A 25,959-nucleotide genomic window follows, 5' to 3' on the forward strand; every position below is an offset into this window, starting at 1 on the left:
ATAACATCCAGTCAATGATGATATAAAAAAATCAAGGTTCTTCTACTGATTGTTATATTTGTGTGTAATGCACTATAACATATATTACTATTATGTGATTTAGAAAGATTACTTTATTAGTCAACTTGAACCTATACTTCCATGTACACACGCTTGACAGATACACACAGGCTAGCCCAAAGGTTTTGCACATTACTTCTCACTTGCTTCTTGTGGTTTCAGCTCATATTTTCTCTCCTGTCTGTCAATTCAGAAAATTGTGCAACTGAAATCTGATGTGTATCAACGTATATAGCATAAAGGGATAGCTCAGCCCAAAATGAACATTTTGTATTTGGTACATTGCGTCCGTGTGTGCAATTCTGTCATTTACTCACCCTAATGAGTTTCTGTATTTTGTTGAACAGAAAGGAATATACTTTGATAAATGATGGTAAGCACACAGTTGGACAGTAACCATTGCAACATGATCTCATGGAAAATCGTGTTATAGTCACAAAATTATTTATTAATTTATTCTTGTCCGTGGCACGAAATTCAGCTTTTTTCGTGCCTTGAGGACGAATGTCTTTTTCGTGTCACTCGCACAAATGTCTATAAATAGTTTTTCATGTCAATGGCATGACTTTCTTTTTTGTGTCATTTTATGTAGTTTTCTCATTTCCCTATTTTTAAATCATTGTTAATTGGGGTAAGATTTGGGGTTTGGGTTCGGATGTACTTTTATGTATTGGTTTCTACATGTTTTCTTCTTCCGCTTTTAAAACTATTCTCACTTGGAGTTGGAGTTTGGGTTAAGATGTCTAAAAATGTAACAGAAAGTGATTCTAACCCCAACCCCAAGTGACAATGGTAAGAAAATAGGAAAAAACTATGAGAAAACACTACATAAAATGACACGAAAAAGAAAGTCGTGTCAAGGACACAAATAACTATTTATAGAAATTTGTGTGAGTGACATGAAAAAAAGACGTTTGTGCTCAAGGCACGAAAAAAGCTGAATTTTGTGCCATGGACACAAATAAATTAATAAAATTTTTCATGACTATAACACGACTTTCCTTGAGATCAGTCTGAACCATTGACTTCCATATTATTTTTTTTCCAACTATGGAAAGAGAATTTTCATTTTGGGTACTTTCCCTTTAATTTGCACATGCTGATGTTTCAGAGCTAATTTAAACATCAAGTTCATATTCCTAAAGCAAATATAATTACATTGTCACTATCTCATGACATTTGTATAATATGAAGGGAATACACATCAAAGTAATACTTTTGAGAATAAATACCATATGCATACACACAGTTCAGTCTCTTATCCAGCTCCCCCATACCAAAAACTCAGTATTTACATTTTCGATTCTTGGCTCTTCCGTTCATAATTATTTCTCCCTGTCATCAGCACAAGCACATTGCAGGCTCTGTGCCACAGCTGTACAGGAGCCAAGCTCTCTATAGCCCCCGCCCCGCTTCTGCCTCCAAAGCTAAAAGCCAATTATTCTCCACAGATCCACAGCACCATTTTCCATTCTCTTATGAGCCGCCACTGCCAAAGAAATTAAATTCTTATTGAAGTTGATAAAAGGCAAATTATCAGCGATTTTTCTGGGTTTACGCATATTTCTCGGACCTCTATTCTTTTTTTGTCAATTTTCTCTTTTTATCTTGCCTGATTTTCAATTGCCAGTTATCCAACATCTTGGCACACTGACGGCAGCACCTGTGTTGGCTTGGCCTTGCGAGAATGAAGGCATCGGACGTACAAGCTTGCATCATTTTCTCGTCGTGGCCGTCCGCTGCCCCCTGCTTAGTGTCGTAAACGAAACTATGTTGCCTCAGCGTTGGCTTGATTTCTGCTCATGCATAAAGAAACAGCGCTCAACACGCTGGCTGCCTGCAGCCTCCCTGCTTCAGTTTTACATTTGCACTCTATTTATAATACGCATGATATATATTTTTGAGCATGTACAGTATGCTTCCCAATATCTCCTATAGACTCACATTTGGACACCTGACATTCTATCCTAATAGATGAATTATTGTAGCCATTATGCAATTATCTCTGGATTTCTCTTGAGTTCATAGTGTCAGCTTAATTGCATCCCCCACTGTGCAGTCTGAAGTAGGCCTGCTCCATCCATGTTTGATGAAGAGCTTTAGGGTTGGTTATCCTGGCTTTCCTATGCCACTGTTCATGGAGGGACCCCTCTTGCTCACTGATACTGCTGAAACACTGTCAGCTATTATCATCCTCAAAGCCTTTGTGTTGCCATGGCACCTAACAGTAGAGAGACTCGCTTTGACATTAGGTCAGTTTTTGGTTCCCACGGACACTAGGAGCTGGAGGCAGATATTAGGATAGTAGGATTGTTAAGATGTTTTCTTTGTTTTAATTATGGAATGATTATTAAAGGGGTAGTTCAACCCAAAATAAAAATTTTGTCATAAATTTGGCTTCTCGCACTCATGTCACATCCTTAAAGGAATAATTAATCGTTTTGTCATATTAAACTATGTTATTACCTTACTTTAACTAGGAAGAGTTGATACATACCTCTATCATCTTAGTGCGTGCACATAAGTGGTAACACTTTGGTAGCACTTAGCTTAGCCCAGTTCATTCAATGGTACCAAACAGAAATTAAGATGAAGATGAAGGGTAATAATGAATGAATTGAATTAATGAATTAATTGTAAAAAATGGAATAATGCTAGATATTTATGCTATTTTTGTGATGAATTTGCGGCTTTTGCAGTTTTTCATTGATGTTCATGTCGCGTAATTATGTCACTTCCTAACATTCCCATGACAACAGGGGACATGCTGCGCATGTGTAAAGTAAATGCAACATTTTTCAACTTTCTGCTAAGACATATATGACTTTTTGCTATAAAAATGCAAGTTATGAAATCATGCAAGCCCTGCATATTTTGCGAGCAGAAATCTGCAATTTATGCGGCAAATAAAAAAAAATCGGTCCCCGCATAAATATGCAGACATTGGCTGATTATGCATTGAATCATGCGCTTGCATGATCGCGTTTTTCTGGAGGGACTGTTCTATGTCATCAATAGGCTTTATGCCCAGCTGCACTACTTCCTGAACTTCAGCCAGCTCCTTGTTTCCTGTCTGCCATTATTGGACAAACTGATTAATCCAGGTGTGTCTGGTTATTGTTGTTGTGACTACTGAGGTCAGGCACACCTGGATTAATCAGTTTGTTTGTGACTACTGAGGTCAGGCACTCCTGGATTAATCAGTTTGTCCAATAATGGGAGACAGGAAACAAGGAGCGGGCTGAAGTTCAGGAAGTAGTGCAGCTGGGCATAAAGCCTATTAGCACCTTCATTTTTGAGTGAAGTACATCAAGCGTGAATTGCTTACTGTACTGTAAATCTAACAAAATTTTCAGTTGTTTACAACTTTATACAATAAAACTGTGCAAAAACTACTCTATACCCTATCTACCATGGCAACACGGGAAGAGAGGGAGTAAAAACTCAATGTGTTTGTTATCTATAACAGATTAAACAACATATCACACAATAAGGTGTTTCCCAGCCGAATATTGAAATGATACTTTTCCGTTTTCCTCCTCCTAAACACAGTGCCCGAGGGGCCAAATGCAAGTTCATTTTTTAAATGAAGGTTTGTGTAGAGGTTAGAGCTAGTCTGACTGCTGTTTAAACACAGCGTTTTTATAAAATGATGAATTACAGTGGTAAAAAATAATAATTCCACCTGACAGATTGATTTATTAGGATTTCATGGGGTAAAAATGAGTTGTGTTTTTCCATGCTGCTCTGTTTATACAGACACATAAACACACAACCGTACATTGTGTGTGTGTGTGTGTGTGTGTGTGTAAACGTAACTCCTTTTATTGATATTTTCATAGCTATACCAGCATGACTAGCACAACATTACATCCGTGACATTATTCTCGACTAAAATGTAATGTGAAGTGAATTAAAGGATTTAAAACATGGTGAACTTTAAAACTCATAATTTTCACCCTCTGTTGAGCTGCTCCGAGACACATAAATCCAGCACTTGCTGGAGGTTTATGATTTTATTGCAGGCTTTCTATGGCTGTTAGTCGTTGATGACAGTCCCATGCAAAAGCAATGCAATTCAGCTATGTCGGAGCTGTGACAGAGCAAAAAATACACATGTTCCAGAAATGCGTTGAACTGTGGTGCTCATTTGGGTGGCAGAGGTTCAAGTCTAAGATCCTTTTTCAACTCACTACGCCATCTCCCCAATAATATCATGCTTTACACTGAAAGCAAAAATGGTAACACTTTACAATAAGGCTGTATTTGTTAACATTAGAAAAGGTGTTGGCTAACATTAATTTTAATTAATGTCAATACAACTCACAGTGCATGAACTAATGTTAACAGTTACAACTTTTGATTTTAGAAATGTATTTAGCTAAAAATTGAATTAACTTAGCATTTAATTAAAGGTGCAATGTGGGAATTTTAACAGCATCTAGTGGTGAGACTGAATTGCAACCAACGGCTTAGTCCACTTAGAGCCCGAAGCCATTTGTTTTGAGAATAATGGCTGGCTGATGAAGTTATTGGCTGGCTAGCTGGCTCAGCCAAAACCTAAATGGCTGCTGCAGCCACCAAACTTTTCATAGCTGCAAATGGCTGAAGCTGCCACTACATGTCTACAGATGTCTATGTTATACTGATTAACAGTGTTGGGAAATTACTTACAAAATGTAATACATTATATATTATAAATTATACAACAGTTCTTTCTGGTTCTCGAATCTGATTGGCTAAGAGGCGTGCAATATTCTACTGATAACGGCACAGGAATCGCTTCACCTTTCGTATCATTCTGCCACCTAGTGAATGGAGGTCCTCTAAACAGGCTCATCTCTGAATGGAAAAACTGCCCACACACGGACACACACAAACGCGCTGTTTTGAATCACTCTCCGTGTGTCTCATTAGTTCACTAGCTCGTAAATCAGGTGAGAATCCCAATCGGAAGTTATTATTCCGTCAAAGATCAGTGCTCTTGGATGTTATGTTAAACTTAATGGAAGTTATGTCTTGTCACATCGTGTGGACGATTAACACTTGGAAAGAGGAATGTAAACAATTTTTTTCTGGAGCAATATCTCTTCTCAGAACGCGAAAACACCGTGGAACTGCAGGTAAGCACCGCAGCTTTTAAATGTGGATATTGATCATTTATTTAATCGCGACGTGACTATTAAATCATGTTATGAGATATCGCCACTGATATATTTATAAGCAGCATGCAAAAACATCTCTCTGACACTTATAAAAAAACTTTTATATAGTACTGACAAGATCAAAGTTTAATAATAATCAAGTGCTCGTATCGCGTTAAGAGTAAATGGGAAAGCAATAGTAACGTTATACAAGTATAGTTTTATTAACTTTTATCTCGCGCCAAAACAATAACAACACAAAAGACACTAAATATGAATAAAAAACAAGTAATAGTTTGATCATGACACCAAATACTGCTGATTTGATCTCATTTTGACGATCAAAAACAAACAAGACCAACATGAGAGCCAGAGAATCCCTGTCAGAGATGTAGCCCAGAGAGGGCGGTGGTCAGTGGGGCGAGTGAACACTGACGTCCGCTCATGCTTTGGTTCTCATTCGTACCGAATCTCACTAAGCAAACGTTCAAACAGGCGCTATCTTTACTAATCGACTGCAGATTTAAATATAATACATATACATTCTCGAATGAACTAATCTTAAAACTACACTTTGTGACCAAGAAACGGTAATATAAAGAAACGGCTTTTCCATCCATTGAGTTGTTATGAGATTCAAAGCAGCCGAAAGTGTTACCTGTCATTCTGGCCGCCCTCAAATCCGTGGCGGAAGAAGTAGTTCTTATGGTAGAGAAATTTTGAGTGTTTTATTCTCTACCATATTCTCAAACAAAGAGGCTTTTAAAATAACTTCGTTGTTGTTTTCTAGTTTTCGTTTTTCAAACGTGTGCCGTCGAACTGTTGTATAAAAGCAATATCGCTCTCGGAGTCTTGTGATATAGCTCTATACCATCACGGCTGTGATTGCCTCCGGCACTCGGCCTACGGCCTCGTGCCTCTGGCCTAATCACAGCCGTGATGGTATAGAGCTATATCACACTCCTACTCGAGCGATATTGCTTAAATATTGCATTTCTGTCCAGAGATCCTTCTAAAGGTCCCACATTGCACCTTTAAAGAAAAACACCACTGTTTTTCAATATTTTACTATGTTCTTACCTCAAATTAATACATATCCATCTAATTGCAATGCATGCACTTTATCGATGTACAGCGCATCTTGAATGTGTTAGCATTTAGCCTATAGCTCCATTCATTTAGGATCCAAACATCCAAAATAAAACGTGGTGATTTTTTTTAAGCAGATAAAAAATGAGAACTATATTGTATGGTGGACGAGCACTTAGTTTGCAACACTTCGACCTCGACATGCAGTAACATCATCACTCCTGGCTACTCCCCCTCTCGCTCAAATTTCCGGCAATATTACTGCGCCCAATGTCGAAGTGCTGCAAACTAAAAAAACGCCACATTTTATCTTGTGCCACCATACTTACTAGTGTATCTACTCATGTACAGTCTTTAAATAGGGAAAACATGGAAGTGTTTGATGGCTTCTAAATTCATCCCTGTTTGGATCCTAAGGAATGAATGGGGCTAGGCTAAATGCTAACACAATCATGACACTCTGTACAAAGATTAAGTGCACGCATTGATGAAAGATAGGTATGTATAAATTTGTCTAAGATAGGGTTAAAACATAGTTAAATATTGAAAAATTGTGGTGATTTCCTTTCATAAATGCTGTAAAAGTATTGGTCATTGATGGTTCATGTTAACTAATGCATTAACCAATGACAATACAACCTTATCGTAAAGTGTTACCTATTTATTTTTTCACTTATGACTGAATTAACCTAATTGCATTTAAAGCTATAATAGCCAAGATAACTAATAATGGTTAGATCAAGCAGAAATAGATCCTAAATAGATCTCACTATTTAAAAAGATCTTTGGAACACACCAGCTTGTTGCCAAATATTGATCATTTTAAGTACTCATTACACTTTTATAACACATGCTAATTATGCAGGTTATTCTCCAAGGTGACAAATAATTACATTTCAAGTCAGCATCTTAGCACACATTTCCATACACATCCAACGCACACTAATCCTAGCTTGTAGTTTCTCTATGTCTATGTTTGTCTGCAGATGCTTGTCCTTTCTGCCTGGGAATGTAGCCATCTGTCGTAGCATTTCTGGGCGGATGGGAATGCCTACAGCGCAGCCACAGCATCTGGGAAAAGTTCTGATCGTGTCAAAACTGTGTTTTTGCTGTAGAGATTAACAGATAGACTGGGGTATGTACAAGGACACTGGAGCATAGCATTGTGACCAGTAAACATCTCATACTAAGATTTAAAATGTTCACTATTGGAACATCATCTTTTTCATTTACTCGTCCCATGACTTATTTGCTTGCGCGCTGGTTCGCGACCTCATTTATTCTTTCGCTCAAAAAAACTTCTGCACTTGCAAATTCACACACTCACTGACCTGTGTAATTATATCTATATGAGCTAATGTCCTGCCTCACTAATTCACAGACATATGGCCATCTTTTGCGCCGTCTTTTATACTCTTATTCATTCATGCCCAAAGTGTAGAAGTGCCTTTCTTACTCAAACTCATTCATTCAGTACGGAGCAGGCCTTTTTCTCACATGACCACGTCGATCCATCAACTTACAATTGTTCACGTTTCTGCACACGCTACCGTACAATGTAACGTGGAAATTGAATATTGGGCACATCTGCTTGATCTTAATCTTTACAATTCCCTCCACTCTTGCACACTACCCTTCAGCTAACAATACTTTACTGCACGCCCACTATTTGCATATAAACATTTTTCTCACCCTTACATAAATTGGCCAAGACACTTGCTTCAGCAGAAATTTTAAATATATGGGGCACATTACAGATTAGCACTAAAAGTCTCGATCAGCACTGCAGGGCTTGTAGGAGTGTGTGTGTGTGTGTGTGTGTGTGTGTGTGTGTGTGTGTGGTGTGTGTGAGGAGAAAGAGAAGGAGGGAGGAATGGAGGGAAGGAGAAAAAGAGGTTGTGAGTGCATGTGTGTGAGGGAGATGGAGAGAGAGAGAAAGAGAGAGAGAGAAAATGGTGATAGATTTTGGGAGGAGAGCGAAGCGTGGTTGGGCCTAATGAACAGGAATATAATGGTTTTCCATCAGTCATGGCTCTAAAGCCAGGCTCAGCATGTAATTAAATGGCACAAGCATACACACAGTCATATACATGCATGGGCATGAAGAACACATACGCACACAAACACAAAGTTCTTTCTTTTAGTCATGATCGCATTGAAGCCATGAGCAGAAGGAAATAAAACTTAAATTGTGCAAAGATAGAAATAATTTATTTAGCCAAAATGCCTTTTGAAAATACTATACTACAAGCTCGATTTAACAAACATTCCTCAAAATATCTTCCATTGTGTTCATCAGAACAAAGAAATGTATACAGGTTTGTAACAATTAAGAGTGAGTAAATGATGACAGAATTTTCATTTTTGGGTGAATTATTCCTTTAATACCCTATACCAACAATTAGTACATTTATAGACTTATTTCTTACTAAAACAGGTGGAGGAGTAGTTGTATTTGTCTTCATAAGGTCAAATAATACGACACGTTTTTTGATAATGTAGAACACCAAATGAGATTTATTGCATCAGGTAATAAAATCATCTCCAAGTAGAGAATCTGTGTTGACTCTGATTCTCTCAGCAGGATATCCAAGGCCATATCATTGGCGAATTTAATTGTTTCCAGTCTCATTAGTCTCTCTTCTATGTTTAGCAGTGAAGATATGCAGCTGTATAGAGAGCCAGTAAAGATGAACAAGATCACTTTAACATACCGTGGGGATATTTGTCAAGAAGATCTGTTGCCTCACACCTAACTCTGTTAATTTTCTACACTATTGAAATTAATATTTACATTTTCCCAAACAAAGCTATAAGTAGAGTATAGTTTATTAGGGGGCGGTTTTCCGGACAGGGGTTAGAATAGTCGAAGAGTTTCGTTGCAAAACTAGATAAATCCGTTTTTTTTAATTGTTCAGAAATCTCGTTTTTTGGTTGTGCATTCCAATTAATATCAATTCAACTGCAGTCGGTTTGTTTTGATTTAAACCTTCATAACTTAAAAAAATACAGCTAAGTAGCACCATAAAACCAAATAATAACACGATAACATAATAATAAACATGTTTTGACAAAAATTTAAAAAAATGGATTAATCTCGTTTTGCAACGAAACTCTTCAGTCCTAGACTAACATAAATGTAAAAGCTGTCCAAACTGAAAATAACTTGCACTTGCATATCTTAAAATACATCAGTCCCTTTGTTTTGCCTTAACTCTTTCCCCGCCATTGACGAGATATCTCGTCAATCAAGAGAAAACGCTTCCCCGCCAATGACGAGTATTTCCGGAAGTATTGCCCTATGGCAAGTTGCAGTATGTCCGTGTCTGTTTTAAAGATCGCTCTGAATGGGAACTCTATGAAAAGTCTGTCACAAAAATTGAATTATCTCTGCTTTTTGCTCAAAATGTGGTGTTTTTGCAGAAACCTACCCATATTCAAAAGCTGATTACAAAAGAACTACTGAAGGTAGGATGAAACGTTTTTTTTTTTTTTTTTTTTTTAAGCAGAGGGTCTGTTCTTTCATTTGATATATTGTATACATTTTCTGGAAGGCATTAAACTTTTGTGAAAATCATGAAAAATGATGGCGCTGGCTGGCAACTTTTTAAAAAAACGCTGGCGGTGAAAGAGTTAAAATGCACACAAGTAATGATTTTAGTAAGGCATGTTAAAACTAGTGATTTTTTTTAAGGCCTAGTCCTGTCTTAAGCTTATCTCTGTCTGGGAAACCGCCCCTAGTTTAATCCCCTAGTTGCAATTTTTACACGGAAATGGCGTGTTTGCACCTGCCACATTTTTATGATGATCTTTCTGACTGCATGTTAATATAATAATTGCAATATTTAATAATATGTATATGTCTTCAATATGATAAATATGCATAAATGGAATTTATATCATCCATATCCAATAAATCCCCTTATATTAAAGGGCACCTATTGTCTGTTTCACGTTTAACATTTCCTTGTGTAAGTGTGTATTAGTACATGCAAAAGGTACACATCCCAAAGAAAACAATGATGCGAGTTATCGTCTCCAACGTAAATCTCTTTTCTTTGACGTCTGAGGTATTAGAACCAATCACAAAGTACAGATTATCTGGCCAATCAGGGACACAGAGCTTTTCAAATCCCTGCATTTCAGGGAGAGAGTCAAATCTGGAGCTACAAAAATGTACGGTATGTGGAAAATAACACATTATATTATACCAAATAGACAAATAACGTTGTTTTCAGCAATGAAATAAGTGCACTTTAATGATTTAACTGAACGTGTGATTTTATATACAGGCAGATGATATTTTGTGATATGCTTAAAAATAATTTTAAAATACAAAGTGTTAATGCAACGACTGTCCAATACTTTTCACCTTAACTGTTGAGCATCTGCAAACAGCACATGAGACCATTTAAACCAGGCAAAAATAAATGCTTCACTGTAGTTTACTGAATCATGGCCACACTTACAAACCTGCCTTGTTCTTACAGATTGACTATCAACACGTAAAACCTTCACAGAGATTGAGCATGTTTCACACTATAAAAAACTGAAAATAACAATTTGATGGAAAACATCTTTCTCCTTGGGAATTCATCATTTATTTAACAGAGGATACACTAGTATGACAGTCTCAGTATAAATGCACATAAACATAAAGTTCACATGCACAGATGTACATATACATGCAAACCTGTCATGCGTATCTGTGTCATGTCTCTTCTGCTCATGCCAAAACTCATCCATCCGCTCAGATCCACTGGTAAGGCAAAATGGACCAAAACTCACCCATTTAGCCCATTTCAAACACATGGATAGACAGAACAACTGCCCAGAGACTGGTGAAGAGAGGCACTCAAAGAAGAGAGACGGTGAGAGAGAGAAAAAGAGAGGGCATAAAATGAGCATTTGAGTAAGTGAGTGTATGAAGAACAAATGGGGGTTTTAAGGCAAAGAAATGAAGATCGAGAGAGAGAAAAGTGCATAGAGAACAACAGATCATGACTAAAGCCTGTTGCTGCTTAACTAAAATTGGCATTGGTATCACTTAAGTCCCCTGGCCGATTGCATCAGCTAAGCATACACCCGGTCGTAAGACTAGTCTGGAAGTAAAATGCGCTTTCTATCCTACGTAGAATTTACCTGTTGCACCATATAGGCGTAGTGCACATCTGAGACCAAATCTTACATCTAGTCAATGGTAGGCATAAGTATAAAGTTTTCACTTGTTTTTAAGGGAAAAATAGAAATAATTAAATTGAAAAGACATTGCCGTGTCTGATTAACACAGGATACATGAGCAGAGAGCTTTCATGCATAACAGAGTAAGGAACAGCACCAATAAATTTTTATAGGGCTACTTAGATATTTAGAAGATAGACAGCTTTGTTTAATTTCATTTTAATTCAGCCAATCTGTTAGAATTAATCAGCAAATTATTACCTTTTGTTTAGTTAAGTTAATGGAGGTTGTGTATGATGGTCTGCTCTTGCGCACCTGAGGGAGAGCGCACTGGCAAACGTGTGACAAGAGTTTGTAACCATAGCAACGCGAATGGCATCTCAACTATCACTACAGTTAAACGCATATGTGGGGACGCGCTTTGTCTACACTAAGTGTAGCTGCGCATGATTGTAGTTTAAGATTTAGATTTAGGCTTAAATATTTTTCATATAACCAGACGTAGCTAAGCCCGACGTAGGGCTTACACCAATTTTTTTATGTCCAGCTGATGCAACCGGCCCCTGATGAGAGAGATCCATATGAAACGCACACACTAATATGCTAATTTTTTGATATGGCGACTTAATTTAATGTTAATTTAAGGTCTTCCAGATCTTGCGGTGACCAAAGGTACTTTAGGATAATATTAATGCACTTAGACATTTAGAATGTGAAATATCTTTAACTCATTCCCCGCTGGCCATTTTTTGAAAAGTTGCCCGCCAGCATTTTTTGTGTTTTTCACCAAAGTTTCACAAAATGCCTTCCTGGAAAAATTTATTCTAAAATAAATAACAATACAAAGACAGACCCTCTGCTTTCAAACAAACAATAAACAAACAAACAAAATGGGGAAAAACGTATCTATGTTTTTTCTCTGCTTATAAATGCTTAAATATGGGTATTTTTCTTAAAAAAAAAAAAAAAAAAAAAAAAAAAAAATATATATATATATATATATATATATATATATATATATATATATATATATATATATATATATATATATATATATATATATATATATATATATATATATATATATATATATATATATATATATATATATATATGAAGAGTTTGGTTCCAAAACGCAATAAATCCATTTTGACAAATTTTGGTAAAAACGTGTTTTCTATACCAAGAAAGTGACAAGATGAAAACAACTATTTTCTGTTACAAACTTTCACATAGCATCTTTAGGTTATAAAAACATAAAAAATTCAAATCCATAAGTTGATTTTCAAAGATTTATTATAAAAACGGATAATTTTTTCCACAAAATGCAATAAATCCATGACAAGTTTTTATTCAAAATGCTATAAATCTATTGAATCAATAGCCTATATAAATGTGCATTCATCTTTGCCATGTTATATTCATTTAGTTGACTAGTTGTACACACTAATTAAAAATATAAACATTAATGTCATTAATCAAAACACTACTTTGTCATATTAAGATCACTGTCATTGCGGTTACTTGACGTCCTCGCTTAACGTCTTTCACAGAGATCAGCTGTAAAATGTTTTTGGTCCTGCTCGATTTTCGTTGACTTTGAGTAAAATTATGGAAAGTTTTTCATAAGATCCTCTGGGGTCAATGTGTTAGCATGAGAAGCTTGCTGTCGGGAGAACAAGCACCTGTCTCCCGAGTGCCTCTCAGGGAAAATATTAGATGCTGATGGCTTACGTTTCTTTCCCATCACAGAAAACCATCACAGGTTTAGCGATGCAATTAAAGTATTATTTTGTTTTGTTTGTTGATCACGAAGTACAAAGTAGATGAGGAAAACTAGGACTCCGTGGACTCAGCGCGTCCGCCATTGTTTGTTTACATTGCGTGACTGGTGGGCTGTAATATCAGAAATGGATTTATTGCGTTCTGTAAAAAAGGAGCAGTGGCGTTTATCGCATTTTGGGAAAAAAGGGAGAAAAGATGACAGAATAACACGGCGGATATTGGATTTTGCGTAAAATTAAGAATTTACTTTTAACTACTGACCTGATATAATACTGATTTTGGCAGTAACTCATTTTTTTCAAAAATGGCGTTCATCGCGTTTTGGAACCAAACTCTTCATATATAAAAAGCTGAAATAATTTTTTTAAGGAAGTTTGTTAGAGATCAGATTCAGAACGATTATCAAAACATACACAGAGTTTAAAATTAGTAAATAATGTTTTGGCTTCAGTTTTTCATAAATTGGGTAAGTCTACCCAGTGGATAATCACGGTATTGCAGATTAACATAAAAATTCATCACAAACACGTTTTTTATGCAAATGTTTTATTTTAATTGACGAGATAACTCGGCAATGGCAAGGAAAGAGTTAATTGACTCCAGTAGACTTATGAATATTGCGTTGTGCGTGTGTCAGCGCGAGAGAGTTATCTTTTGTCACACTAATATTTTTAAATGACTAACAACTGTGTCACTTAGGTCTAAGAATGCATGTGGAAATGTGATATATTTAAATTGTCCTGTGATTGGGCATGTGTACTAATGTGAATTTAATGTCAGATAGATAAATAAACTCGCAAATTATAAGTAATAATGGCAATATACTGTGTATATAGAAGCTTGTATGTGGGCAGACAAACAGAGTAATGAAATCTTTATTTTTTTAACACATGCACATTAATTGCTTTTGTATCACACGGATGGGAACATTTAATTTTCCTTTATGTATTATAGCTGATGCATCTCTGCGAGGCTTATCTGAAACTCAGATACCCACATGCGAAGCCGTCTCTAATCAGAAATAAAGCAGAGAATTATTTTCAAGGTGGCGACTATCAGTTTTGCTACTGATAATTAGGCAGGGTTCAGAAAGGGTTATGACTCATTGATGATAACTGGTTTCTGAGTCCTGTATGTCAGAGAGAAAAGGAGAGATGGAGAGAGACCTTATTTATAGAAGACTCTTGAGAATTCATGTATATAAATTGCCCAGATTTTATGTGACATGGTATTTTATGATTAGCTATTATTAGTCCACCCACACATCATTTATGAATAACAAGTGTGTGCCCCTAGCATAGACACACACATAATCGTTTGTAATGGAGATACATTGTGATTGAATTTTGCACATCATAACTTTATGAGTGACAAGGCTGTGGAAATTCCTCTTTAAACTCTTGCTATAAAAATGGAATCTCATAAAATGTCCAGTGCCTACAAAACACATTTTTAGCAGTAACCGTCTGCACTTCGTGGTGATGTTTTATGCCCTCCAGTCAAAGACCGGCGAGCATATTTTCATGTCATATTATGCTGCGTTTATACTTTCCATTAGCATGCGACCTGTATCCGGATGTCCACATGCAACTGCCATATCTGCATTCACAGTTCGACTTGACACAAAACTCTTCCCGTCCTCATTATTCCACCTCCTCTCTCCAAAGACTGTCAAACAGATGGAGGACATCAGGCTGTGAAGTAGATCGCATATTGTATAGTGGAAAGTTTGCCTTCGCTTCCAAAAGTTGCACAGCCCTTTATTTATCTGTAAAGGATGCAGAATTGTCCCACCGCATCAGATCCATATGTTTCTTTAAACAATTTCATCCTGCCTATGTGTTATTACTTTGCAACCTCATCATTTTTATCATTTTTACATCTTCTATGATTGAAACACCACCACTGGAAGTCCACCTTGGCCATTTTTCACTGCAGATTTTTTTATATTTAATTGAAAAAGATCTGATCAGATATATGGATAGATAAGTCACTTGATGCTGACATGTGTAAACGATGTGTTCTGATTGGCTGATGGTCTGATCTGCTTGTTTGGATCATTGTGTGAATTAACACTTTGGACTTTCTGAATACGGCAGTGAAAGTAAAATATGGGCATATTCAATTGTTATTTTTAGTTTAAATAGTGATAAATGTGTAAGGAGGATGATTACCCATGGTCCACTTACAGTTATTAGCTACTAAAATGCACAACTCGCTACATTCCTGTTCAACGCTCATTTGTAAGTATTAGAAAAGTGACAGGCTAACTACTTTCTGTTTAAATGGTTACTTAAAGCATGTGTTATATATTCTGCATTCAGGCTTGCATTGGGTTTTCAGAAACAGTAAATGAGTGTGACATCAATTTTAGGATTGTGCTGAAAAGAACATTAATCTCCATCCATTTAAATCGGGACTAATTGCCATGAAACCCAGAAAAAGTTCATCATAAGCAACAAGGTCAAAAAACTAAAGTTTAAACACACTTTCAGTCTGAGTTTACCCTCAAGGCCATGCGTTTGTGTGGTTGTTTGTGTAGGGAAATACAGATCAGCTGCCATATTAACTTTAATCAGGTCACACTGTAATAAAATATTGCACTCTCCACTGCAGGAAACAGACTTAATTAAGTCAAATCTGTTTTCATGGCGTTCCCCATAAGTGAATTAGCAGTGTAGACACTCACCAGGCCACATTTGTTAAGGTTATTTTATTTGTGTCTTCTCTGCCCAGGTTTAGTGGAATTGCTTTGTGTAAGTTAGTTACTTGGTCCAACGCATTTAGCTTCTTTGAAAGAAGAATCTTTCTCGCCTCTGGCTCTACCCCGCTTTTGGTTGCATGTACTACATTTGTCGCAATATTATACTGTGTTACATATGTATTTTTGATGTGTTAACAATGCGTTCCAATGTTCCAATCACTCGTCTAAGCCCACATTGACACTTTATTTTAATGGTCCCCTTAAAATAGAAATTCTGTAAGAAACTATATGACTAAATGTACATTCTCATTATAAGCAGCTTTGTCGCTGTGTGTCTCTCGTCTTTTTAAAGAGGTTGTTAGGAGGCGTTTCTAAATCTGGTTGTCATAAACACATAAGTAACATCCACTCCAGTAACTGACGAGAGACGGATGACGCGAACTCCACTACTTCATTCTCATTGGTAGTGGCTCCAGAAAGTCAAACTCTTCTTAATTTTGTCACGCTACTGGACACGCCCATCCGGTCGCCAATGGTCACTGTCGCTCATGTCGCCGGATGTCAGCAAGCTTCTATTGAAATCAATTAGATCTCGTCGCTCTGCTACTGCTAGTCACTGCTAATGTGAATGCGGCTTAAGCCTATAAGGCCGCACTCACCCTATCCAAACCAAACCGCGCTCGGGTGCGTTTGACCCCCAAAGCCTGGTTTGTTTGACTAGTGTGATCGTCTGTTCCACGCCCGGGCGCGGCCGGGTTGCAGAGGTGGGCCGGAGCGTGGTTCACTTGGGCTCAGGCGCGGAAGGCTGTAGTGTGAGCGCAATCGCGCCTGAGCGCGTTTCAAAAGGTGAAGACGTCAGTTGCGCGACCACTCACCTTCATCTGCCGCCGTAAAAACCTTTTGATGCGAGCTGCGTGATTACGTGAATGTCCGAGCTGCACACGTGACAGATCAACCAAGCAATATGATGACATGTGAGAGGGCGAATAAACGACTCCGAATAAAAAACACAGACTTATCATTACGGTGGGTTCCAGTGTTAAGAGAGAGCTTTACTTCCTGCTTTTTTCAAAACAATCGCATCTTAATGACGAAAGCGCGCCCGGACTCGGATTGATAAAAAGTACAGTGTGAGTGCGTGCACCTGGGGGAGTAGGGAGGGGTGACAATTGCGCTGGGGCATGGTTTGGTTTGGTTTGGTTTGGATAATGTGATTGCGCCCTAAGAAACATTGATCCTACATGTTAACTAGCTTTCTTTAGAGTATTGCAATCTTCAAAGTAAATGTGCTTTTGCAGTGCCATAGAAGAACCTTTTTGGCTGAATGGTTCCATAAAGAACCATCTGAAGAACCTTTGTCTCAGAAAAGCTCTTTGTGGTGAAAAAAAGTTCTTTAAAGATTATAAAAAGGTATAAAAGAAATGTTTTGACCAAATGGTTCTTTGAGGAACCACATTTTTTTCTTCTTTTTAAGTTTGATGACATGTATGTGCAGCATTACTTATTATTAACAAAAATGTCTAAAGGGGACCATGAAACAAAAATATACCCAGTGTTGTGCCTGAATGAGTTCATTTAACGAAAGTTCATGAACTCGTTCATATTTTGGGTGAACGTGAACTGAACGTACTGTATTACTGCCTGATGAACTTTACTGTGAAGTCGTCCATTCTGGTGTTTGTGAATGCCACGCTCTTTCAGATTTTCCCCAGATTTCTATAGAGTCTTCCAGGCTAAAAACCCAGCTAAAACACACTGTAAACAGGCCTTAATGTGTAGCAGAAAAAACACCCAATTTGGCAATACCAGCCACCAGTGTTTCACGGCTGCATGCGTCATCAAAACAAAAAGAAGCATGGAGGTGACGCACTGACTCTGGACGCTGCTGAAATAGTTTAACATTAAATAACATCATATTTGTGCAAAATCGTTACCGATTAACATAGGCAGCTAACGCATATTTTGGATCTTGAAATAGACTCTGACCAAGCTCACGCTATTTAATGTGCATGTGCGGTGTGCGATACCTGTGAGTTGTCCTACACGCCACGCCACGCAACGCTTCTCGCTCGGTGTGCGACCCCCTTGAAGCACCCTGCTAGCCTTTCAAGCTATGGGCAAACAAATACAAAAATTTTAAGACAGTCCGTGCTAATGTAAACCCTGGGTGGATAAGGATTTAAAGTTGGATATGAAGATGAAATCTGACGCATTTAGCTTTAGTGTTAAAGCTGATAAAAGAGTTGCTGTCTGTGGTTCTATATGCGCTATAATGGCAATAATTTTTTTTAAATAATATGGGGAAAAAACTATAAATTAGTTCATTTTTGGAACTGTGAACTAGTTCAAAATTTTGAAATATGTACTATGAACTAGTTCATTTTAAAATTTGTGAACTAAAACTTTGAACTAGTTCATTTAGAAAGTGAACTTTCCCAACACTGAATATACAGTTTCTGCTCCTTTACATCCTCTGCATTTTTTTTCTGAAAAGAGAAATTAGACATAGATAGAGGATGGAACTACGGTAGCAGATAATGCATAACCACACAGAGAAAAGACAGCATCACAGTGCTACTTTTGCTCTTTCTTTGTTGTTTACGTTTTTTATGAACTTTTACTTATTTCATTTTTTCTTAATATCATCCCTTTTGTATATCTTTACAAGTTGTATCATTCCTTATCCTATTCTTTATCCTATCTATCCTATTCCTAATCAATATCCTATGCTTTATTCTATCATTTTATGCTTCTTTTTTGCTCCTATATTAATTTAATGTGCGTTGTTTTGCACCGGCGTGTGTTTATAGTTGTACGAGAATGCTTTGGTAATACGAATGCAAAACAATTGTCATGCACTTAAAACTGAAACTGGTATAGAGAGTCGATCCTGAACTGAAAAGTGGTTCTCTCTGAAAATCATACTGAGGATGAAACAAAGAATTATGGCCCATCATAATCCCCCAGCTTTCTTTGTGTGAGTGTTGTACAGAAGACAGAGTGACATGTACAAAGGAGAGGCAATTTCACTGAATTTACCCCCCCATCCTCTTTTGAGAAGATAGCCCTGTTCTTTTTTCTCCCGAAAGCATTCATCTGGTTCTCGTCAGGACAGTGCATCAGTCATATGAGCCCTTGGGCTCAAAGTATGCGTGAGGGGTCAAAGATCTAAACTCCCACAAATCACCAAACGATGGGCTGAAAGAGGCCAGGGATGAGATTCTATTTTTCGGTTCTTATCTCTTTTATTTTTTGTTCTTGCATGTAGTTCGTCCCTGAACTAAATGAAATCCCACGACTTCTGTCCCCATATGTATAATTTCTGTGTCTCTACCTACTGTATCTGCTGACAAATAATCCTTTTACAAAATATTTCTTTTCTAGCATTGTCTCTTTCACTCTCTCAGTCTCTACTGTATGTCGTTCCAGTCATAAAGCCTCTCTTCAAAAACACAGTAAAAGTATGGTCCATTAAGACACATTTGGAGATTAATCTTCTAAAGAAGCAACATAAAACAGCTCGGATGAGCTTTTTGTCATTGGATCATGTTTAAATCCATTTTGGAAAGATATGAGCCCCTAAAAACCCCTTTACTGAGAGAGTAAGCCCGACCAGACAACTCAGATTAACCAGAAGTCTTAAACAGATTATACAAACATTGTAATTGCTTTCCTCTCCATTAATTAACATATGCTGGACTGTGATCTGATGGCTTTAACGGCACATGCTGCATAATGGCACATGCATATGATTATATGGACTCACACACACACACACACACACACACACTTACACACACACACACACACACTAAATGAGGAGTAATGTTTCTATATAAAACAAAATATTATAACTCAAGACTCAATGTAACCCTCACCCTATTAAAAACTTTTATAATAAAGAAAAACGTTTACTTTGCTTTTTAAAAACGGACATCCCAAAAGTCCCCAGTGGAAAAAAGTGTCAGAGTTGGCTAACTTCTGGGGACAAATATCTCCCCAAAGAACTGTTAAGTAGGCACACACACCGAGCCTGTCCAGCCCGATAGTCCGAGCTCAATTATTCTGCGCTTTAGGCAGCCAGTGAGCGCCATAGAAGAGGACAACAAAGGTTACTATTGGCAGTCTGTTCTAAGCCAATGCGTCTTCCCTATAGTGCACGTATCAGTGTGACATTTATCTGCTCATCAATACTGGAGAGCTGAAAACAACTGGTATGCCCCTTTGTTCTTCCCTTAGAGACATCCATTTGAGGATGCTAACAATAAACGTTCGTCTGTTCTGTTGAGAAAGTACAAGGGAAAGATGCATCACTCACGTGTGAGACCAATGAGGAACTTTTATTTACTTTATAACAGCATAGTAACTTGATAATAGTATAATAACACTAATAACTTGAACCTGCAGTATGCCGTTGATTTCTATACATGCAAAAAAATGTTTGTGTATGTTTTAGGTGGGGTCTAAAGTGTAACCACATAATTTTTTATCTCTAATCTGTTAATTGAAACGAATATCCTTTAAAGTGTTTATTTTTACAATCACACATAAAAACCATGCTGCATAGCTCTGCTCTCTCTCTCTCTCTCTCTCTCTCTCTCTTCAGCAGAGAATAGGTGCTCTTTAAATTATGCCTTGAAATCATAATTATGATTTGGGTCAAAAAAAATGTATGCATTTGCAATTTCATATTTCTTTTTCCACTGATAATAGATAGGCCTACAAAAAGCTTTTTGGTGCAGTACAACAAAATAAAGAGCATATGATGCACATTTGGTATGCAATTGATGCTTGTGCAATTGATGCTTTATTCAATATGCCATCAGCTCATAAACTGACAACATGGGCAGCGTTGACAAGCTTTATCTCACTTCCTTATTAATAATGCATTGGAAGTGGACGTAGTATGCATGCATAAATACTAACATTTAAAAACTATTATAATCAATACATAGTTGCAGTTAGAGTGTAATCATATTTAAATGTCTTTCTCATCTGATAATGAACGTCATTTGTTAAATGAGCCTAAAAATGCTTTGTTTACACTAAATTACAATTGGCGAAGCAACCAAACCTAATATTTGATCTAAATATCAAAACTGTAAAATACGCACGGGTAATATCCACTACGCTTGCGTCAATGTGATTTTCCTCTGTGCACCTCATCATTTCATCACGGATATGAAAGATGGCACGCAAACGTGTGTTATCTCGAAACATGTTTTTCAGCTCAACAAACACATTGTCAGACGTTCTGCCAAGCTGTCATGCGTAGAAGTACAGCAGTTGAAATTGGCTCAGAATTACTAGCACAGGCCTGGACATGAGGAACATAAAAGGAGATGCAATTGGCACATTTAGGGGCCGAAGGAAACACAGGCATCAAACCTAGAAAGCTCTGCCTATCACAGGTCCAGAGACCAAACTGACAGAATCCATAATTGCCACCTTCACCAGATTTGAATGACAACTCCAGTAGTTTCTAAATAGAATTGCGCTGCGTTGTGAGAGACATTGAGGTCGGGGCCAAAATGAGACGTGTGTGCGTTTCTTCATGTGCACACCTTGTTTTTTCTTTCTTTCTCAACCCAGCACAAATGTATTAGAATAAATAAGACCCAGTTCCCTGACAGGTGGGCATGCTGTAGTTGGTGTTGCTCTTTTATTTCCCAGCAGAGGCAAAATCCTTGATAATTGGTCATAAGGGGAGAATTGACCTTTGCTAAGGCAAATGACTTTGCTTGTCCCTGTGAAACTCAGCACAATATCCAACACCATCTGCCATGTTTATATATGTGTGTTTGTGTGTGTACATCTGTGTGTTGCATTCTTTTGTGTTGTGAGCAAACACTCAGCAAATTAAGGGCAGTAGAAAAGTCAGCAGTTCTCTTGTCTTGCTAGAATGGCCCTAAAGCCCAAAGCATCATGGGGGAGTGCAGCAAGTTGCCATTATTGTTGTTTTTCGATGAGATGTTTTAAAAAGCCAAAAATCCATCTGGCACACAGTCTTAGCCATAATGTGGCACAATAAATATAATCTTTGTTTGGCTTAGGGGGTCTAAAGTGAGTTTTAAACAATATCAACAGTGCTACTCTGGTAAATTGTCATGTGCACAGTTAGCGTAATGCTAAGCTAGCATCTACATTGCAGTCCTTGCAAGGCTTGTCACTAGCATTAAAGGAATAGTTCAATTAAAAACTAAAATGTCATGATAATTTACTTAGCACACGTCATTCAATATGTCTTTCATTCCTTATATAATGTACTTGGTTCAAATTGCAGTTTTAATGCAGCTTCAAAGGGCTCTACGCTATCCCAATTGAGAAATAAGGGTCTTTTCTAGTTAAAAAATGAACTGTAATTTTCTTAAATATATATATATATATTGTATGTGACCAGTGCTGACAAAATGTGTCGGAATGTCGTATTTTGAGCTACACGCAAAAGAAAGTATAAATGTCGATTTTGGTCGAAATTAAGATTTTGATAAAAATAAGTACATTAATCCCTCATCTAGGGTTCCTAATGTTCTAAATAGTCATTAAAGATACAAAATGATCTTTATTAGACTTTTTTTGAGAGATGTATCATCCTAAATGCTTAACCTATGCAAAGATGCGTCTCCATCCACATGCACGTCTGACATTTTGGTTTCGGTTTTAAAATATGCAGGATTTAGAAAACAGAGTGCAGAACTCGCTTGATGTTAAAATATTTATTAAGAGTGATAAGAAATTAAAACGATCTTCATCGTGCTGACTGACAGATTCGAAGCATGAACATTTTATTGTCAATCAAACAATAAAAGTAAAAAAGAACTTTAGAAAGAAAAAAATGTAACTCAAATACTTCGTATGCATGTCGATTTCACGCATTACATTGTGACATTGGAAAGGCAACGCATAAGCGGAAGTTTGTTTTACCTTTTATTTAATTATTCATTTTTAAAGGGCGTTTGACTTGTCTTTGTCTGTTTGTCATTGTTTTTGACTTGTTAACACTGGATCTGTACTTTACCTACGGCAAGTGTGAAAAGTAGTTTGCAGGAGTACTAGACATAACACTGTGAAATGTATCAGAGCTTAGAGAATATAAATGGATTAAGGTTGCCCTTTTGGAATCAATAATAAAAAACGCATTTCAAATCTAAAAATGCTGGGTTGTTTTTAACCCAGCAATGTGTTCTGTCCAATAGTTACCCAGCATTTTAAACAACCCAGCATTTTTTAGATTGTAGATTTGAAATGCGTTGAAATGACACAACCAATTCCATTGACTTATATTACATAATTGACTTATGACTTATAACTTGCAGTCTCTAAGTAGGGTTATTTTTAAACCATCAAGTCAAAAAGGGACAGACCCAACAATGGGTTAAACAACTAAAACAGCATTGTGGCTTAAAACACCCCAGCATAGGTTAAATCACAACCCAACAGGTTGTGTTAGTCCCTTTAACATTTTTTTAATTGCACATCATACATTTTCCCAAAACAATATTGAATGCAAATATATTTTTTTTATAATATGAAGTTTTTAGGGTACTTTTGTCATCTAGGCATGCCTTTCCATCTAACATGGAAATTGCCCTTAAAAGAAGAAACAAATTATAGCAAGAGTAATACATGTAAAAAAATGTAATACAGGCTTACCCGGGATAACCTTTTCTGCTTGCCAAAGGCTTAGTGCCGAAACGTTGGTGAATAAAACTTTTTGCAAGTGAGTGTGAAGTCATATCTTTCATATACAGTATGCTACATGTGCACCCCATACCTTTTTGGTCGAATGACAAATCATATAGTAATGAGTTGAAATTATATTTTAAATTAAACTTATCTCAATAGTGTTAAAATATCAATCACATTATATATATTTTAAATGTCATTCAAATTTATTTCTATTGAATAATTTGGTACTATTACAACGCAGACAATTTCTCACTGATATGCTGGAGTTTTCTCCTTTTTCTTGTATTTATTACTGTAAGTTATGAAGCTTTGCCCAGCGCCATATGGGGAGTAAATGTGGGCCTGTTACCGTTCTGGTCTTTTTACGGCTCCGTGGAGCACAGCTCTCTTAATCAGGGGCCTCATCACTGTTTCTGTTTCTGCCACACGTTCGGCCCATTAAAGCCACGGGCTGATTACCAAGAGAACGTATCGCTGACATCCAGAGCTTAGTCTGTCACTGGGGCCGATTGGAACTTCTGCCAGGATGAAATAAAGTAAATGTTCCAAATTACCAAAACGCTCAGAAATCATCAAGGTGGTTTGCAGAAATGTGATTTAATAGTAATAAACAGCTGGCGGTGTTGCGGGAGAATGTGTCCATTTGAAATAAAACCGCACACATCATTTTATGCTGGGGAATGCTCCAAACAGGGATTGGTCGATGGTCACCGTGGGAGGCCGGGGATGCTATCTATTCACAAACAGCTGTGAACCTAGCGGACCGAATTCAGGTTGACTTCTGCAGCCTTGCATCACCTGTGAATCACAACAGTAATGGTGCCACCTGCTTTTTATCATGGTGTGAGCTCATTGTGGTGGCCTGGACAGGAGCCTTCAAGGCCCATAGAGCAGCATGCCAAGCGTAAATTAAAATATCAGCTTCAAACAGTGGGAGCCAAGTGACAGGATTAGGGTGAAAATGGCCACCTCAAGTGAAAGAGATGAAGAAGAAGAAAAAGGAGAGAAATGAGAATGAACTCCTTCCGAGGTCTATGACGAGGTTCAGCTTCCCTTGTTGCCAATCAAACTGCAATCTACACTATGTTTGCTTTGAAAAAGACACTGCTTCTATCAAATAGTGTACTGTACATACAGTATGTTAAGCCAGAATTATAAATAAATAGTTGATATATATAATAGTTCAGCTTTTAAATAATTGTATTTAAAAGTGTGTTATTACAAAAAGTAATTTGTAAAAGTCAAAGAGGCACTGTGGTGCACAGCTCTCTTAATCAGGTGCCTCATCACTGTTTCTGTTTAATTATATTAATTATATTAATTAATTAATTATATAAATTATTAAATTACATGCTCTGGAAAATGTTATTCTGATTGGCCAGTGGTGACATTCCAATGTTTGTTATTTCTAGGTAACAACCAAAACCAGCCTGAAACTAATGAAGTAATATAAAAGTTCATATACAAGTCATATTGAAAGAGTTTTTCATACCTATAACGTAGTATAAAAGATATTACACAATTACTACATTACAAATAAGTTTAACTTCAGCAATAAAATACCCCAGATGATGAACTCACATACGGTCCACTGACAAACATGTTCTTATGGACATATTTCGTAATTACGGTGCCATGATGAAGACAGAAATATTATGACAGTGCCTGTAACGGTTTTATACCCTGCTGTCGCATTATTTGAGCTGTTTCTGGATGAAGGCAGACTGCTAAAAGCGAGTTGTGTTGACAGAGCTCAGGGAAGACTTCCTAATGTCAAGTTCATGCTTAAAGTGTATAACAAAAAAAACGCACCCGCACTTCAGTTAGTGCAGAATTGATTTGATTAAAGTGTTTACATGGCCGCATGCTGCAATTAAAAATGACATATGCCACCTGTTTTAATACGATTATACTTTAATATGATTATGAGATAATCACATTATTTTTATTGAAGTATTGTGTTTACATGACGTAAAGTATATTCGCAATATTGCCAAATCCTATTACAATCGCATTATGATGGTGCATGTAAACGTAGTCATTGTCAAACTAAACCACTGGATACAATTTTACTTTCTATTATATGACTTTTATTGGCAGCAATATCTTTAACATGTTCACTTTAAAGAAGCTGGGTTTTCTTCAACCCAGTGTTAGGTCAAAAGGGACGATTGTTGGGTCAAAAACATTTTCCGGGTTAATGTAACCAAATGGCTGTGTACCTTTTTGACCCAATGCTGGCTTCATTGTGTTCATTGTTGAATTTGAAGACTTGTTTTTCCATAAAACTGCTTGGAAATAATATAT

Source organism: Misgurnus anguillicaudatus, chromosome 21 (genome assembly GCF_027580225.2).
Source record: "Misgurnus anguillicaudatus chromosome 21, ASM2758022v2, whole genome shotgun sequence".
Classification (NCBI taxonomy): Eukaryota; Metazoa; Chordata; class Actinopteri; order Cypriniformes; family Cobitidae; genus Misgurnus; species Misgurnus anguillicaudatus.